Source organism: Scyliorhinus canicula, unplaced genomic scaffold (assembly GCF_902713615.1).
Source record: "Scyliorhinus canicula unplaced genomic scaffold, sScyCan1.1, whole genome shotgun sequence".
NCBI classification, from domain to species: Eukaryota; Metazoa; Chordata; class Chondrichthyes; order Carcharhiniformes; family Scyliorhinidae; genus Scyliorhinus; species Scyliorhinus canicula.
In genome coordinates, this window is record NW_024056027.1 from 255414 (window position 1) to 274469 (window position 19056).

Below are 19056 nucleotides of genomic sequence, written 5' to 3' on the forward strand. Positions count from 1 at the left end.
GCACATCCCTGGACACTCAGGGACAATTTATCAAGGCCAATCCATCTAATTTGCCCTTCTTTAGACTGTTGGAGGAAACTTAAGCACCGGGTGGAAACCCACGCAGACACGGGGGGGGAAAGTGTAAACTTCACACAGTCACCAAGGCCGGAATTGAACCCGGATCCCTAGTGCTGTGAGGCAGCAGTGCTAATCACTGTGCCACTAGAAGCACAGCTTCCCTGTTTCCGTGTCAATATTGCTGTTTATGAAGCTCAAGATGGAATTTTCTTTGCCAACTACTCTCTTAATATGTCTTCTAGATATACAAAATCCCTCTTCACCTCTTTCTCTCTCCTCCCAAAGAGGCCAGTTGGGTTTTATAACAATCCAGCAGTTTTCATGGTCACTTTTTCCCAGTGCCGGCCCCACAAATGACCAGATTCATTCAGCTCAATTTCACAACCTGCCTTTGTGTTTTTGTGGGTTCTCTCTCACTCCCTATTTTCTGTTTTAAATCATTTTCACAGGGTGATCGAAGGGGAGGCTTCAAAGTCCAGAAAATCAAACCAGGCATCACATCAGGATCTAACAGAGTCCTCAATTTATCATATCCTGAATACCATCGTACTTTGAACATGGAAGGAAAAAGCATTGTTCACAGTGGGGAGAAACCGTACACGTGTTGTGTGTGTGAACGAGGATTCAGTCAATCATCAGGCCTCACAAGCCACAAATGCAGTCACACTGAGGAGAAACTGTGGAAATGTGCGGATTGTGGGAAAGGATTCACTGCCCCATCCAAGCTGGAAACTCATCGACGCAGTCACACTGGGGAGAGACCATTCACCTGCTCCAAGTGTGGGAAGGGATTCACTCAGTCATCCACTCTGTCCACACACCAGCGAATTCACACTGGGGAGAGACCATTCACCTGTTCAGAGTGTGGGAAAGGATTCACTAAGTCATCCCACCTGCTGAGACACCAGCGAGTTCACACTGGGGATAGACCATTCACCTGCTCCAAGTGTGGGAAGGGATTCACAAAGTTACCTTCCCTGCTTAGTCACCAGCGAATTCACACTGGGGAGAGGCCATTCACCTGCTCCAAATGTGGGAAGGGATTCACTGAGTCATCCACTCTGTCCACACACCAGCGAGTTCACACTGATGAGAGACCGTTCCAATGTCCAGACTGTGGGAAGAGCTATAAAAGTTCTGCGGAACTGATGTGCCATCAACGTGTTCACACTGACGAGAGACCGTTTAGGTGCTCTCACTGCGGGACTGGGTTCAGACAATCATCTAACCTCACTGTACATCAGCGAATTCACACTGGGGAGAGACCATTCACCTGCGACAAGTGTGGGAAGGGATTCACCACTTCATCCAACATGCTGACACACCAACGAGGCCACAAGGAACTACAGTGATTGGATTTTGCTGCTCCTGACATTCAGGACTGAACCATGTTCATTTGGGTCTCTTTCTTCTGATAACAAACTCCAGCCCATTTACAGGGGCTAATATTCTGGATAAAAGTCAAATAAATTTGATTTGTGTTAAATCTGCAGTGTGTGGAAACTTTTTAATATCTCTGACACAAGTTAGTTCCTTTTGAAGTACTCTCGCTTCCCCGTGTCTCTTCCAACCTCACCTCCAACAAGAAATGTGAGGAGCTTGTGAAGCTTCTTTGTGACTGAGATTGAGTCAATCCGATCAGCTGCCTCTGCTGCTTCCCTCCCTTCTACGAGCCCACCGAACCAAGCTGTCTCTAAATTTCATCCTTTCCCGAGCCCTGAACCCACATCTTTCTCTAGTTTCTCTCCCATCTCCCCTCATGCCCTCTCAGAGCTCATCTTGTCCATGAGACCCAGATCCTGCTCCATCGACCTTATTCCCACTGAGCTACTGATCAGCCAACTACCCTGTGTCCATGGATATTGTCAACATTTCTCTCTCTTCAGGTACTGTCCCTCTGTCCTTCAAATCTGCCATCATCACCCCCTCTTCAATAAAACAAACCCTTGACCCTGCCATTCTTACAAATTACTGCCCCGTCATTAACCTCCCTCTCCTCTCTAAACTCTTTGAACATGTTGTCACCTCCAAAATCCTTGCCCATCTTTCCCAGAACTCCCATGTTTGAATCCCTTCAATCAGGTCTCTGCCCTGTCACAGTGAAATACAAGAGACAAACAGAATCTTACCCGGAGAGAAAGACAGACAATCCGGGAGCTTGGATCCAACATGGATATGTCCATAAGACCAGAAGACAAGGGTAGCAGCACAGTCATTATCGAGAGACAAAAATACTTGCTGGAGACAGACAGCAAACTAAACAACACAAATCACAACACCAAGCTACCATATACCCGAGACAGCCAGACACATTAACCAAAAACAGATGGAATATCTGAGGGGATAACAGGTAGAACAAAGGAATTTCTACTTGCTCCCTAAAATACTCAAACACATTAATAATATTCTTTGTTATTACTACAAGTACGCTTACGTTAACACTGTAATGAAGTTACCATGAAAAGCCACTAGTCGCCACAATCCGGTGCCTGTTCGGGTACACAGAGTGAGAATTCAAAACGTCCAAATTACTTAACAAGCACATCTTTCGGGACTTGTGGGAGGAAACCGGAGCACCCGGAGGAAACCCATGCAGACAATGAGGGAGCGTGCAGACACCACACAGACCGTGACCCAAACGCATATTGAACTCTGTATCCTAGTGCTGTGAACCAACTGCTACCATCGGAAATACCAGCAAACAGACCCATCGGATCAGACAGTGAGAGAGTAAATCCTCCAGAATCAGAGAATTTACAATGCAGAAGGAGGCCATCCACCCATTGAGCCTTCATCGGCCCTTGGAAGAGCACCCTATTTAAGACCATGCCTCCAGCCTAGCCCCGTAATCCAGTAACTACATCTAACCTTTGTTTGGACACCATGGGGCAATTAGCATGGCCAATCCACCTAACCTGCACATCTTTGGAGAAAGCTGGAGCACCCAGAGGGAACCCACACACGGGGAGATTGTGCAAACTCCACACACTCACCCAAGGCTGGAATGGCTGAAATATCCACACACTGCTCCTGCTAGTTGATGGTACAGTGATTCAATAAATATAATTAATGGATTAAAAAAGTGTGTAATATAGAATAAAAACAGAAAATGCGAGATGAACTCAACAGGTCTAGCAGCATCATCGAATCCCTACAGTGCAGAAGGAGGCCATTCGTCCCATCGAGTTTGAACCAACCCTACAAAAAGAGCACCCGACCCAAGCGCACCTCCCCCGCCCTCTCCCCGTAACCCAACTTCACCGTTGGACACTAAGGGGCAATTTAGCGTAGCCAATCCACTAAACCTGCACATCTTTGGACGGTGGGAGAAAACTGGAGCACCCAGAGGAAACCCACACAGACACGGGGAGAATGCGCAAACTCCACACAGTCACACCAAGCTGGAATTGAACCCAGGTCGCTGGTGCTGTGATGCAGCAGTGCTAACTACTGTGCCACCATGCTACATCTGTGGCGAGTGAAACAGAGTTAACGTTTGTTGTTCCTTGTCGCAACAGTTCTGTAGAAGGGTCAATGGACTTGAAAAAAGCCAACTTAAGTGGAAAGAAAATGTTTTATTCAGAAGTTTGACACAGGAAGAAGTTTCAGTCTGTGTGATGCTCAATCTTAAATCACACAAAGCCTGCAGTCTGATTGGCTGGAGGACCAGAGTCCACCCAGTCCTCCAAGTCTTCCCATTGGTCAACACCTCTCAGGCAGGAAATTAGATTCTGGAACCCATGCCCACGTGGCTGGAGGGAAGAATCTCAGCCAATGAGGGAGATCCGCGATCAGCGCCGCCGATCATTCACTCCGATTGATTGGTGGTCCTCCAGTCATGCCCGTTTTCCTATTGGTCCAGAGCTGCCGTCAATCACTCTCCGGGCATTGTGATGTGGAGCATGAGCAGTGCGGTTCATGTCCAGGGACAGATGCTTGTTTGTCTCATCTTCAGGCGGGAAGGAGGCAGATAAGCAGAGGCAGCGTTAGGGGCAGTGGGTGGGAGGGGAGGCTTCACAAACACCCAGTGGAGGCCTCAAAGCTAAAACAAGAATTTACCGCTCCCGAGTTTGCACCGAGCGGGAAGGTTTTCCTGCAGAGCCTTTCCCCAGTTCACCACCACCATGCTCACAGGTAACAGAGTGCAGCAGGGCACATACGTGGTGAGCCCTGTCCACTCAGCAGGACTGACAGTGATGGATTCAGGCAACCCCTTTTACAGGGGGTTACATGAGGAGGATTTAAACACAAAGTGAAATCAAACAAGGCATTAAGACCTGAACTTCAGCTTTGAACCAGATGTATTGACAATTTTTATATGATGCAGAGCAAGGCCAGCAGTGTGGGCAGCACAGTAGTACAGTGGTTAGCACTGTTGCTTCACAGCGCCAGGGACCCAGGTTCAATTCCTGGCTTGGGTCACTGTCTGTGCGGAGTCTTCATGTTCTCTCAGTGTCTGTGTGGGTTTCCTCCGGGTGCTCCGGTTTCCTCCACAGGCCCTGAAAGACATGCTGTTAGGTAATTTGGACATTCTGAATTCTCCCTCCGTGTACCCGAACAGGCCCGGAATGTGGCGGATTAGCAGCTTTTCACAGTCACTTCATTGCAGTGTTAATATAAGCTAACTTGTGACAATAAAGATTATTATTATAAATAAATCAAAACAAAACCTGGGTGAGGGTCACATTCAGGAGAAGTTATGAAAATGGAACCACATACAGATAAACTATATCAGTATTTACTGATATTTCCATTTTAATCACTGCCCCTGGTACCTGACACCTCTTAACTTGATCCATCACATCAACACTTGGGCTAACTGACTGATAAACTCCCAAGGATCACTTGTCATCACAGAATCCTAGACATTTACTGCACAGAGGAGGCTATTTCGCCCACTGTCTGTGTTGGCTGAAAATGGTTTATCCAGTCCACTTTCTACCTCTTGGTCTGTAGCCCTGCAGGTCACAGAAATTCCATCTCAGGGTGTCTTTAAATGTGATCAGGGTTTCTGTCTTTATCTCCCTTTCACACAGAATTCCAGATCCCCACCACCCCCCTGGGTGAAGAAAATCCACAATTCCCCTTTAATCCTTCCAATAGATACTTAAATCTCAGGCCCCCAGATTACTGACCAGCCTGTTAATGAAATAGGTCCTTCTGCCGTCTGATCCACTATATCTGGGACCCTCATAATTTTATACACCTCAATTAAATGCCCGCTCATCCTCCTCTGGTCCACAGAAAACAATCCCAGTCGATCCAATCTTTCCTCTTGTTAAAATTCCCCAATCCTGGAAACATCCAGATAAATCTCTTCCGTACTCTCTCCAGTACAATCACATTCTTCCTGTAATGTGGTGACCAGAACTGTACTCTGGAGACTAGCTGTGATATAACTCGTGTATTTTAGTTCTCGAATAACCATTCTCTAACATTTCATTGACTTCAGTGTGATGGAAACTGACAGTTGCAACCTGTCAGCATTTGAAAGATATTTACAAATGATTTGAGAGTTTCTTACAGTTGGGATCTTTCTCTGTCCTGTCCATTCGAGGTGTTTGATAACAGCCTTTCTCCTGTGAATATCTAGCTGGAATATTGGGCCCTGATATGTTTCCTTATTCACCTTGTTGACTAAATATTGAATCTTGTAGTTTTCAGATACCAGATAATCAAACTGCCAACAACAAATCGTCTTTTACTAATTTTATTTACAGCGCTGCAATAATACAGACAGTCAAATCCTTACATGGTTCTGGTCCTCAGTGAAATACTGAAATGATGAACTTTAGATGTACTTCATATATTCCACAGGAAATGAAGGACATTTGGTTTGTCCACATTGAGTCCTTTTTTTTAATTTAGAGTACCCAATTGTTTTTTTTCCAATTAAGGGGCAATTTACTGTGGCCAATCTACCTACCCTGCACATCTTTGTGTTGTGGGGGTGAAACCCACGCAGACACAGGGAGAATGTGCAAACTCCACACGGACAGTGACCCAGGGCCGGGATGAAAGCTGGATATTCAGCGTCATGAGGAAGCAGTGTTAACCACTGCACCACCCGATCCACATTGACTCGTATCAATTTTTACTGATGCACCACAAAAAGCAACCTATCTTACTGCATCACAGCTTGTATGGTAACTGATCAGCCCAAGACCGGATTAACCATGCTAAATTGCCCCTTAGTGCTCAGAAAAGATGCTTAGGTTAGGTTAGAGTCGTTGGTATAGGGAATGGGAGTGGACTTTTATAATCTTTATTATTATTGTCACAAGTAGGCTTACATTAACACTGCAATGCAGTTACTGTGAAAGTCCCTAGTTGCCACATTCCAGCGCCTGTTCGGGTACTCTGTGGGAGATTCCAGAATGTCCAATCCACCTAGCAGCACGTCTTTCGGGACTTGTGGGGGGAAACTGGAGCACCCGGAGGAAACTCACGCAAACACGGGGAGAACATGCAGATTTCAATGTGGGTTTTGAGGAGAGATTTAGCCTACTGCTGCTGAGTAGACTGAACACTGGTTCTGAAATACTGTCACACTGATCCAAATCCTCCCAGTCAATCCAGAGTTCCAGATTTAAGTAAAATTATTTAAGTTAAAAAACAGGTACCATTTAATTTCTTTTAACTTGGGTCAGCAAACCCGTCACACAAACTACAAGAGATAGTCTTTGAGATGAATTATTCCTTTAATATCTGTGTTGTTCTGAATGTTGACAGTATTAACCTTCTCCCTAACATGCGCTTACCCTTCTTTAGGTTAATTCTAAAAATGTTTAACTGACTTGCTGGAGTTTTTTGAGGAGCTAACAAAAAGCGTTGATGAGGGTAATGCTGCAGATGTGGTGTACTTGGACTTTCAAAAGACATTTGATACAATGCCACACAACAGACTTGTGAGCAAAGCTATAGCTCATGGAATAAAAGAGACAGGAGCAACATGGATACAATATTGGCCGAGTAATAGGAAACAGAGAGGACTGGTCAATGGATATTTTTGGGGGCTGGAGGAAGAGTTTAGTCGTGTTCCCCAGAGGGTGGTATTGGGACACCTGCTTTCCTTGATATATATCAATGATCTAGACGTTGGTGTACAGGGAACAATTTCAAAGTTTGCAGATGATACAAAACAAAAGTACTCAGTATCCTGGGATTTATTATTCTGTGGCACAGTGGTTAGCACCGCTGCCTCACAGCACCTGGGACCTGGGTTCAATACTAGCCTTGGGTGACTGCCTGTGTGGAGTTTGCATTTTCTTCCGTGTCTGCATGAGTTTTCTCTGGGTGCTGCAGTCCCCCCCCCCCCCCCCCCCCCCCCCCGACAGTTCAAAGATGTGTTGGTTAGGTGGAGTTACTGGGATAGGGATGGGAAGTGGGCCTATGTAGGGTGCTCTTTCGGAGAGTCGGTGCAGACTTTATGGGCCGAATTGCCTCCTTCTGCACTGCATGGATTCTAAAATTAATAGGGGAATAGAGTAGACGAGCAAAGAGATTATGCTGAACTTATACAAGGAACTTGTTAGAACCATTCTTGGAAACTTCTTCTGCACTCTCCCCAATGTGTTCACATCCTTTCTATGGAGTGGCGCCCAGAACTGTGCACAATATTCCAGTTGAGGTCTCAAAGGGCATGAACGGAGGTGAGGGAAACGAGAGAAAGAGGAGTTCAGGGCTCGGACAAAGGGGAATATTAGAGGAGACTTGGCCCAGTGGGTGAGGGGAATTATCAACAGCAGAGAAAGCTGATTGAATGGATTCAATCTTAGTTACAAAGAATGAGTTCCTCCTCCATGAGCACTTGTGGGGAGGTGAGGATGGAGGAGGCAGGGGAGAGGGAGAGACCTTCAAAAAGAATTGTTTACGTTGACAATATTAAGATTTATCACACAAATCTTTTATTTTTACTTTTTCTAATTTAGTGGAGATTTTGCGTGGCCAATCCACCTACCCTGCACATCTTTGGGTTGTAGGAATGAAACCCACGCAGACACAGGTAGAAAAGGCAAACTGCACACCGACAATGCCCAGGGCTGCAATGAAATCCGGGTCTCGGCGCCGTGACTCAGCAGTGCTAACCACTGCGCCACCTTTCCACGGGCCACACACAAAACATTTAACACAAAGCTCATTTATTCAGCTTTTATCGAGAATATTAACCCCTATAACTGTACTGGATTTCATCAACATCAGCAGAAACTGACCCACTAAACATATTTGAATCTGGATGTGATTAACAGCAGAATCCAATCAATGTGGTTACTTATGAATTCTTTGATGTTTCAGCAGGTTGGATGACTGAGTGAATCCCTTCCCACAATCGGAGCAGTGAGGTGAGTGTCTGAACCCAGTCCCATGGTGAGAGCACCTGAACGGCCTCTCCCCAGTGTGAACTCGCTGGTGTACAGTGAGGTGAGTGCCTGAACCCAGTCCCACAGTGAGAGCACCTGAACGGCCTCTCCCCAGTGTGAACTCGCTGATGTACAGTGAGGTGAGTGTCTGAACCCAGTCCCACAGTGAGAGCACCTGAACGGCCTCTCCCCAGTGTGAACTCGCTGGTGTACAGTGAGGTGAGATGAGTGTCTGAACCCAGTCCCACAGTGAGAGCACCTGAATGGTCTCTCCTGGTGGTGAACATGTTAATGCCGCATCAGTATACCGGAACTTTTCTTGCACTTCCCACAGTCTGGGCATTTAAACGGTCTCTCCCCAGTATCAATCTGCTGATCTGTCAGCAGGGAGGATGAAGCAGTGAATCTCTTCCAACACTCGGAGCAGGTGACTGGTCTCTCTCCAGTGTGAACTAGCTGGTGTCGCCACTGTGTGGATGGCTGAGTGAATCCCTTCCCACATTTAGAGCAGGTGAATGGCCTCTCCCCCGTGTGAACTCGCTGATCTTTCAGCAAATGGGATGACCTAACAAATCCTTTTCCACATGTGGAGCAGGTGAATGGTCTCTCCCCAGTGTGGCTACACCGATGAATGTCCAGCTCAGACGGGTAACTGAATCCCTTACCACAGTCCCCACATTTCCATGGTTTCTCCATGGAGTGACTGTACTTATGTTTTGACAGGCCAGATGATTGGCTGAAACCTCTGCCACACATAAAAACTGATGTTTCCACAGTCAGTTCACTGGAACTCTCTCATTCGGGTGTGTGTTGTGTGGGTCTCGGTGCTTTTCCAGTCAAACTGATGTTTGAAATCTTTTCTCACAAACAACAGAGAAACATTTCTCCTTTCACCAACAAAGGCCGATGTTATTCAGATTCTGATGTAGCGAGTGAGTCTGTTTCATCTCTGCGATGTTTTGTTTGAGTTTCCACTCGCAAAATTTCCTCTCCTAATACCCTGTAAAAGTTTACAAACATCATCACTGTATAGCAATAGAAATTCAGTACAGACAATTCCAGTTTCTGTGGACTAATCTTTTATCACTTGTTACCCCTTGTTACCCCAAATAAGTGGTCCAAACGAACTGAAAGAAGACAAAATTAGCAACAAAATACCAACAAAAGCAAAGGGAAGCTTCCTAACTAAACCAGAATGTTGCTTCTAGTGTTTTGGAGTTGTTCTATACCCAGAGGTTCCCACCAGTTGAGGAAGGTAGCAAGCGTACCATTGGCCGCCACTGCTCCCTTTCAATGAAAATTTGTAAGGCAGTCTGACAGCCACCCAACCTCCATAGGAACTGCTCATTGAGGTTCAACAAATGTCTTTGTTAATCAGCCCCAAGAAAAGATGCAGGAGAAGAACTTCAGATTCACCCAGCCTCCTCCACAATGAGCAGCCAAGAATTAGGAGCCTGGGGCTGAAGTGTAACCGAAGGTGAGGAGCAACCCCTTCAGGAAACTATACAGAGGCTGCAACCTCTCACACTGAACAATGGTCCCTCCTCTAGACTGCAGTTGGGGCTGGGTGAAGTTGTTTAATTGTCGGTAGCCTTCCGGCACTAGGACCTGGTGGGGTACACACTACGAAGCCACGCCCATTATAGACGTCACCGCATCCACGCATGCGCACCGCTCCATTTCAATCAAGACGGCGGCCGTTAAGCCGGGACTGATATCGGGAAAAAGATCGGGAAGAAGCTGCAACCGCAGGACCTACAGGTACATATTCCTGGTTTGGGGCCTTCACGCAGTGTTTGGAAACTCTCTCTCCAGAGCCGGCTGCATCGCTTCCTCCGGATTTCCACATCCTTACCCGCTGCCCATGAGACAAAAAAGTGTCTCTATCCCAGGGGCAATCACACACTGCGCATGCTCCAACTACTCACAGTCATTGCGCCTGCGCACTGCTGCCCTTTGGTTTCAATAGAGGACATTCACCACCGCGGGGGATGCCGGGTAATCAATGCGCCATTTGCTTGGCGCCATGGTTGGGTGCTACCAGATAAGCTGGGCGGGCTAGCTCACGGAAGCGAGCGGGGAGGGGGAACTGTTCTGCCGACCACCCAATCAGCAGACCTGGTCCCCCACCCCCCCTCCCCACCATATGAAACTAGTCTCCTGCTCGCCTTCCAGGCGCTTCCGTGAGCTACCGAGGGATTGGTGCTTGGAGACAAATTGGAGGTCGAGGACAGTGGGTGCCTGAGGGCGGGCCTGAGGAGGTGCAGGATGCGGGCTGGAGGCTGCCCTAAGAAGGGTGCTGGGCGCAGAGTGGATGTTGCGTGCATGTGTGCGTTCCCCAGACCAGGCTGATCATATGGAATGTGAGAGGGCTGCATGGGCCGGTCAAGAGGGCTCGTGTATTTGCACATTTGAGGTGGTTGAAGGCGGACGTGGCAATGTTAGAAGAAACGCACCTGAGGGCAGAGGATCGGACTAGGCTGAGGAAGGGGTGGATCAGGCAGGTATTTCATTCGGGGCTAGACTCTAAGACTAGGGGGGTTGCGATCTTGATTAATAAGCGGGTGTCATTCGAGGTAGGGAATATAGTGGCGGACTCGGTGGGGGGGTAGGTACATCATGGTGAGCGGGAAGCTGGAGGGGATATCGGTGGTTTTAGGAAATATTTATGCACCAAATTGGGACGACGTGGAATTTATGAGGCGGGTGTTAGGGAAGATTTAGGACCTGGAAGGACAGGGGTCGGCGTCCACAATGGAGATTGGATGTCGGACTGTTAGCAGATGAGGGTGGGTGAGGGAGGCCATTCAGAATTATTTGGAGATTAATGACACGGGGGAAATTTCGGCAGCAACAGTGTGGGAAGCACTGAAGGCAGTAGTTAGTGGGGAGCTAATTTCGATACGGGCTCATACGGAGAAGGTGGAGCGGGTAGGGATGGATAGGTTGGTTAGGGAAATACTCCAAGTGGACAGAAGGTATTCTGAAGCCCCAGAGGTAGAGTTGTTGAAGGAGCGGCAGAAGCTGCAGATGGAGTTTGGTCTGATATCTACAGGCAGTTCTTGGAAGGGTTGGAGTTTCCAACGGTGGAGGAAGAGTTGGTGGAGGGGTTGGGAGCCCCGATCGGGCTTGTAGAAGTAGGACAGAGATTGGAGGCCATGCAGTCGATTACGGCCCCGGGACTGGACGGCTACACTGTGGAATTTTACAAGATATTTTCTGGGAGGCTGGGCCCACTGCAGAAACCAGGTGGGGTTTGATAAAGGTAGGCAGCTAACGGCCTAGAAGGCTCTTATGATCATGATGCCCTCCAAGGGGCTGGAGGCAGAGGTCGTAATCGCTATGGACGCAGAGAAGGCCTTCGACCGGGTTGAATGGAATTATTTGTGGGAGTCCTGGAATGGTTTGGGCAGGGCTTTATTGACTCGGTTCGGTTGCTGTACCAGGCACCAGTGGCGAGTGTGCGGACGAACCGGGTGAGCTTGGACTACTTTAGCCTGCACCGGGGGGGGGGGTTAAGGTAGGGAATGTCCCCTCTCCCCACTTGTTTGACTTGGCTGTAGAGCCATTGGCGATGGCGCTAAGAGTGCCAAAGGATTGGAAGGAACTATTCCGGGGGGGGTGGTGGAACACAGGGTCTCGTTATATGCAGATGACCTACTCCTATACAATTCTGACCCATTAGCGGGCATGGGAGAGATTATGCGAATCTTAAAGGAATTTGGCCGGTTCTCGGGATACAAATTGAACATGGGTAAGAGCGAGGTTTTTGTGATCCGGACGAGAGGGCAGGAGCTGGGGGAGCTGCCGTTTAAAGTGGTGGGAGGAAGTTTCTGTTACTTTGGAATTAGGGTGGCACAGGGATGGGAGCAGTTACATAAATTAAATTTGACCCGGTTAGTTGAACAAATGAAGGAGGACGTTCGGAGGTGGGACATGCTCCTGTGGTGGGGAGGGAACAGTAAAAATGAGATTTTTTGTTTTCCAGTGCCTCCCTATTTTTATACCAAAGACCTTTTTTAAGCGGGTGAACAAGATGATCTCTGGTTTTGTGTGGGCGGGTAAAACCCCGCAAGTAATGAGAAGTGTTGCTGAGCGGAGGGGGGTGGGCTGGTGCTGCCAAACTTGAGTAACTACTACTGGATGGCAAATATAGCCATGATTAGGAAATGGGTAGTGGGGGGGGGGGAGTCATGGGAGCGGGTAGAGGCGGCATCATGCAAGGGCACAAGTTTGGAGGCATTGGTAACGGCTCCTCTGCCATTCTCGCCGGCCTGGTACACCACATGCCCAGTGGTACTGGCGGCCCTGAGAGTTTGGGGGCAGTGGCGGAAGCATATGGGAGTGGAGGGAGCATCGGTGTGGGCATCAATTTGTGGCAACCACCAGTTAGTCCCGGGGAGCCTGGATGGGGAGTTTCGGAGGTGGCAGAGAGCAGGGATTGAGAGGCTGCGAGATCTATTTATTGATGGGAGCTTTCCATGTTTCGAGGATTTGGAGGCGGAGTTTGAATTGCCGGGAGAGAATGGGTTTCGATATCTGCAGATAAGGGATTTTGCGCTAAGGCAGGTTCTGACTTTTCCGCTTCTACGGCTACAGTGGATACAGGACCGGGTAGTTTTTAGAACGGAGGTGGGGGAGGGGAAGGTTTTGGAAATGTATAACAAACTTATGGAGTGAGGGGAAACCCAGATAGGTGAGCTAAAGCCTAAATGGGAAGATGAGCTGGGAGGGGAGATAGAGGTGGGTCTGTGAGAGGATGCGCTGAGCAGAGTCAACACGTCCTCATCTTGTGCCAGGCTCAGCCTGATACAATTCAAAGTGGTTCACCGGGCACACATGACAGTGTTTCATTTTTCATTTCAGTGGCCCGGATGAGCATGTTTTTTGGGGTGGAGGACAGGTGTGAGGTGCACGGAAGGGCTCGCATTCCATATTCACGTCCACCTCTGGTTAGGGGATACTGGCAGGGATTTGCGGATGTCATGTCCAGGGTGCTAAAGACGAGGGTGGCGCTGGGTCCAGAGGTGGCAATTTACGGAGTATCGGAAGACCCGGGAGTCCAGGGAGCGAGAGAGGCTGATGCTTTGGCTTTTGCCTCCTTGGTAAACTGGAGACAGATATTGTTAGCATAGAGGGATTCGAAGACCCCAAAATCAAAGGTATGGGTTAGCGACATAGCTGGGTTTCTCAGTAGAAGTAGAAGTAGAACAGTGCAGCACAGAACAGGCCCTTCGGCCCTCAATGGTGTGCCGAACAATGATCACCCTACTCAAACCCACGTATCCACCCTATACCCGCAACCCAAACCCCCCCCCCCCAACCTTTCACTTTTTAGGACACTACGGGCAATTTAGCATAGCCAATCCACCTAACCCGCACATCTTTGGACTGTGGGAGGAAACCGAAGCACCGGAGGAAACCCACGCACACACGGGGAGGACGTGCAGACTCCACACAGACAGTGACCCAGCAATGAATCGAACCTGGGACCCTGGAGCTGTGAAGCATTTATGCTAACCACCATGCTACCGTGTTGCCCCTATAGTCTTGAGAAAATTATGTTCGCCCTAAGAGGGTCAATGTTAGGGTTTGTTCGGATGTGGCAGCCGTTTATTGACTTCTTCGGAGAAAACTAAACTGTCAGTGGGTTCGATAAGGTGAGGGGGATGGGGGGGGGGGAAGTCAGGCTATTTTGTGTCTAGAGTAGGCAGGAGCTGTGGGAGAAGGAGGGATGTGTTACTCACTGAATTGTGTTTACATTTGTATTGGTGTCGTTTATTGTTATAAAATCATAAATGCCTTCATAAAATTTTTTTTTTTTTTTAAAGAGTATTGATAGGCAGAGGGATCTGGGTGTACAGGTACACAGGTCACTGAACGTGGGAGAACAGGTGGAGAAGGTCGTCAAGAAGACATACGACATGCATGCCTTCATCGGCCGGGGTATTGAGTTAAAAAATTGCCATGTTGCAACTTTATAGAAACTTAGTTTAGCCACGATTAGAATATAGAGTTCAATTCTGGTCGCCAGGCTACCAGAGGGATGTGGAGACTTTGGAGAAGATACAGAAAAGATTTACCAGATGTTGCCTGGTCTGGAGGGTATTAGCTATGAGAAGAGATTGGAGAAATCAGGTTTGTTCTCACTGGAACAACGGAGCTTGAGGAAGGGCCTTATTGAAATCTACAAGATTATGAGGGGTATAGACAGAGTGGATAGTCAGAAACTTTTTCCCAGGGTGGAAGAGTCAATTTCTAAGGGGCATAGGTTTAAGGTGCGAGGGACAAGTTTTAAAGGAGATGTATGAGGCACGTTATTCTACACAGAGGGTGGTGAAAGCCTGGAACTCGCTGTCGGGGGTGGTGGTGGAAGCAGGGACGATAGTGAGTTTTATGGGGCGTCTTGACAATAATATGAATAAGACAGGAATAGAGGAATGTGGTCACCAGAAGGGGAGGGGTTTTTAGTTCAGATGGGTGGCATGTTTGGAGGGCCTGTTCCTGTGCTGTACTTTTCTTTGTTCTTTATGACCATCAAACTGCATTAACCTTTGACCTGGGTAATTTGACATCCACGACCCTGGTTTGTAGAGACCCAGGTGCCTGATTGATGAAGCAGAACAATGGCAGATAAGGAAAGATAATGAAGAAGCAAATTCTGCTCTCTGGATCCCACTGCCTGATGGGATGTCTTTCCCCATGTGTCCAAACATCTGCAGCTCTGTTCAGTCACATGAAGACCCGGGGCAGAAAAACATGACCCTGAGTAGACGCCATCCTCGAATCGAGCGACTGCTGATGACAAAAGGGTCAATGTGCAGCAGGAGGGGTCATCCTGGACCAGGGAGCAGGAGGGGTCATCCTGGACCAGGGAGCAGGAGGGGTCATCCTGGAGCAGGAGGGGTCATCCTGGAGCAGGAGGGGTCATCCTGGAGCAGGAGCGGTCATCCTGGAGCAGGGAGCAGGAGCGGTCATCCTGGACCAGGGAGCAGAAGCGGTCATCCTGGAGCAGGGAGCAGGAGGGTTCATCCTGGACCAGGGAGCAGAAGCGGTCATCCTGGAGCAGGGAGCAGGAGGGGTCAACCTGGAGCAGGGAGCAGGAGGGGTCATCCTGGAGCAGGGAGCAAGAGGGGTCATCCTGGACCAGGGAGCAGGCGGGGTCATCCTGGACCAGGGAGCAGGCGGGGTCATCCTGGACCAGGGAGCAGGCGGGGTCATCCTGGACCAGGGAGCAGGCGGGGTCATCCTGGACCAGGGAGCAGGAGGGGTCATCCTGGTCCAGGGAGCATGAGCGGTCATCCTGGACCAGGGAGCAGGAGCGGTTATCCTGGACCAGGGAGCATGAGCGGTCATCCTAGAGCAGGAGCGGTCATCGTGGAGCAGGCAGAGAGAATGCTGTGGGTTTCTACCCTGGACTGTGTGAAGGGGAAATAAATAGTACATGTTAAGGTTATGATATGATTTAAGAATGAGGTTTCAGTCTGAATAAAACACCAGAAAAGGGGTTACAGATTGTTACAAAAATTCAAATTGAACTTTGTAAAACTTTAAGCACAAGTCAGCAGAATTTGCAGCTATGTTCTCACAAGGACAGCGAACTTCAATAACAAGGAACAGGAGGTAACGGCTGTCTCAGTAACAGATAGGGACAGTGGACAATAACAAGATAAGCGGTGCCTGCAAAGAGTAGGTGAAAGTGTGTGTTTATATATACCAGATTGAAACTTTAAACAATGACTGTGCATGTGTTCAATAAGTTAGAACTATGTGCCACTTTGTGTGAACAATAAAATTAGTTCAGCGAGATGCTTGTTGAGCTTTCTCTCGTAAATCTGCTCGGATATTCCTGTGAATCATTTGTTCGGAGAAGTTAACGGTGCCAGCTTGAGAACGATGACAACTGACAGTGAGGTTTCTGTTCATTTACAGGATACTGGAAGAGGAGGTTTCGCAGACTGGAAACTCAAACCAGACATCACATCGCGTTCTAACAGAGTCACTCGATTCATCAGAAACTGAATATCAGCAGCATCTGGATGTGGAAGGTAAAAGGTTTGTCTGTTCTGTCTCTGAGGGAAGATTTCAGGTCTCAGTGTGACCGGAAAAGCCCCGAGATTCACAAACCCTGGTTAGACCAAACCTGGAGAATTGTGTTCAGTTCTGGGCAACAAACCTGAGGAAGGATAGAATGGCCTCGGAGGGAGTGTAGCACAGATTTACCTGAGTGATATCTGGAACCCCCCCCCGCCCCCCGGGTTAAATTACAAGGTGCAACAAAGGAAAGACTGTGTGGACTGTGCACATTCTCCCCAGTCTGCGTGGGTTTCCTCCGGGTGCTCCATTTGCCTCCCACAAACATGTGCAGGTTAGGTGGATTGGCCATGCTAAATTGTCCCTTTGTGTACAAAGGTAGTGTTATGGGAATAGGGTGGGAGAGTAAGCCTCGGTAGGGTGTTCTTTCAGAGGGACAGTACAGACTCGATGGACCGAATGGGCTCTTTCTGCACTGTAAGGATTTAAGGATTTCTTGGAAAGAGCCATAGAGTCATAATGGTACAGAGGAGGCCATTCCACCCATTGAGTCCGTGCCAGCTCTCCACAGCAATCCAGTCAGTCCCGTTCTCCTGCTCTATCCCGTGTCCTCGCAGGTTTATTTCCCTCGTGTCTCTCCAATGTTGTTCAAAATCATTCATCGTGCCTATTTCCACCCCCTCGTGGGCAGCAGGTTTTGGGTCATTATCACTCACTGTGTAAAAATATTCTCCCTCACATCCCCGTCTATCTCTTATCCAAAAATGGAAATCTCTGTCCCAGATTTTTTTTGTCTACCTGATCCAAACCCGTCAGAATCTTGAGAACCTGAATCAAATCTCCCCTCAGCTTCTTTTGCTCCAACTATTCTGGTAAATCTGTAAATCTCAAGAATCTTCACATCTTTCCTAAAGTCTAGTGACCAAATCTGGACACAATACTCGAGACGTGACCTAACCAGAGCTTTAGAAAGATTCAGCATAACTTCCCGGTTTTTGTATCAGTTTTCCTGCTTATGAAGCTCAACACCCCATTGGCTTTACTAACTAATCTCTCAATATGTCTTGCAGATATACAAAATCCTTCTCCTTTACTTGCCACCTCTATCTCTCTCCTTTCTGAGAGGCCAGAGTCCTGTGTAGGTCCAGACCAAGTGGAAGGTTCCCTCTCTGATGGATATTAGCGAATCAGTTGAGTTTTCACAATAATCCAGTAACTTTCATCATCACTTCTTCCTGGTCTCCGGTAGCACGGTGGTTAGCACTGTTGCTTGACAGCTCCGGGGTCCCAGGTTCAATTCCCGGCTTGGGTCACTGTATGTGCGGAGTCTGCACTTTCTCCCTGTGTCTGTGTGGGTTTCCTCCAGGTGCTCCAGTTTCTTCCCACAGCCCAAAGATGTGCAGCTCAGGTGGATTGGCCATGATAAATTGCCCTGCATGTCCAAAAAGGTTAGGTGGGGTTACTGGGATAGAGTGGAGGTGTGAAGCAACAGAAAATTATATTTAGCCTTCAGAGAGCAAGTCTGCAACAATTTGAAATGAATTCCAGGATCTCTGATCAATCCGATATCCATTATCAGGAAATGTGTTTGCAGACAGGAAGCAGGTGAATATCCTCTCTCCACTTTGTAATTGACAAGTTTACAGTTGTGATGATGATCAAATCCTTTTACACACACACACACACACACACACGGCCTCTGTGCAGTGTGAACTCACTGACGAGTCAGAAGTTTAAACGACTGAGTGAATCCCTTCCCACACACGGAGCAGGTGAACAGTCTTAGCCCAGTGGGAACTTGCTGGTGTATCCACAGATTGGATGATTAATGAATCCACTCTCACGTCATATCACTGCCCAGCCTTTCCCCAGTATGAACAATTTGATGATTGATCAGGTCAGTTGAAACATTTCCACACATGGAGAAAGTGAATGACTGTCCAACAGGCGACTGTGTGATTGAGTGAATCCCTCCACACACAGAGCAGGTATTCAGCCTTTCCTCAGTATGAACTCACTGGTGTCTCAGAAGGGTGTATGTCTGATATACTCTCTTCTCACACAGGGCATCAGACAGCCCCTCCCCGTTGTGAGTGCGCTGGTGTGTCAGCAGGTTGGATAACTGAGTGAATCCCTTCCCACACTGAGAGCAGCTGAACGGCCTCTCCCCAGTGTGAAGTCGCTGGTGTGTCAGCAGGTAGGATGAGGTAGTGAATCCTTTACCACACACAGGGCAGGTGAATGGTCTCTCCCCAGTGTAAATACGCTGATGTACAGTGAGATCACATGATCGCCTGAACCCAGTCCTACAATCAGAGCACCTAAACGGTCTCTCGTCAGTGTGAACATGTTGATGGGACATCAGTTCCTCAGAACTTGTATAACACTTCCCAGAGTCTGGACATTTAAACGGTCTATCCTCACTGCGAACCCACTGGTGTCTCAGCAGGTTGGATGATCGAGCAAATCCCTTCCCACACCAGGAGCAGCTGAATGGCCTCTCCCCAGTGTAAGTGCACTGGTGGGTCAGCAGTTGTGATGAGGCACTGAATCCCTTCCCACACTCACTGCAGGGGAACAGCCTCTCCCCAGTGTGAATTCG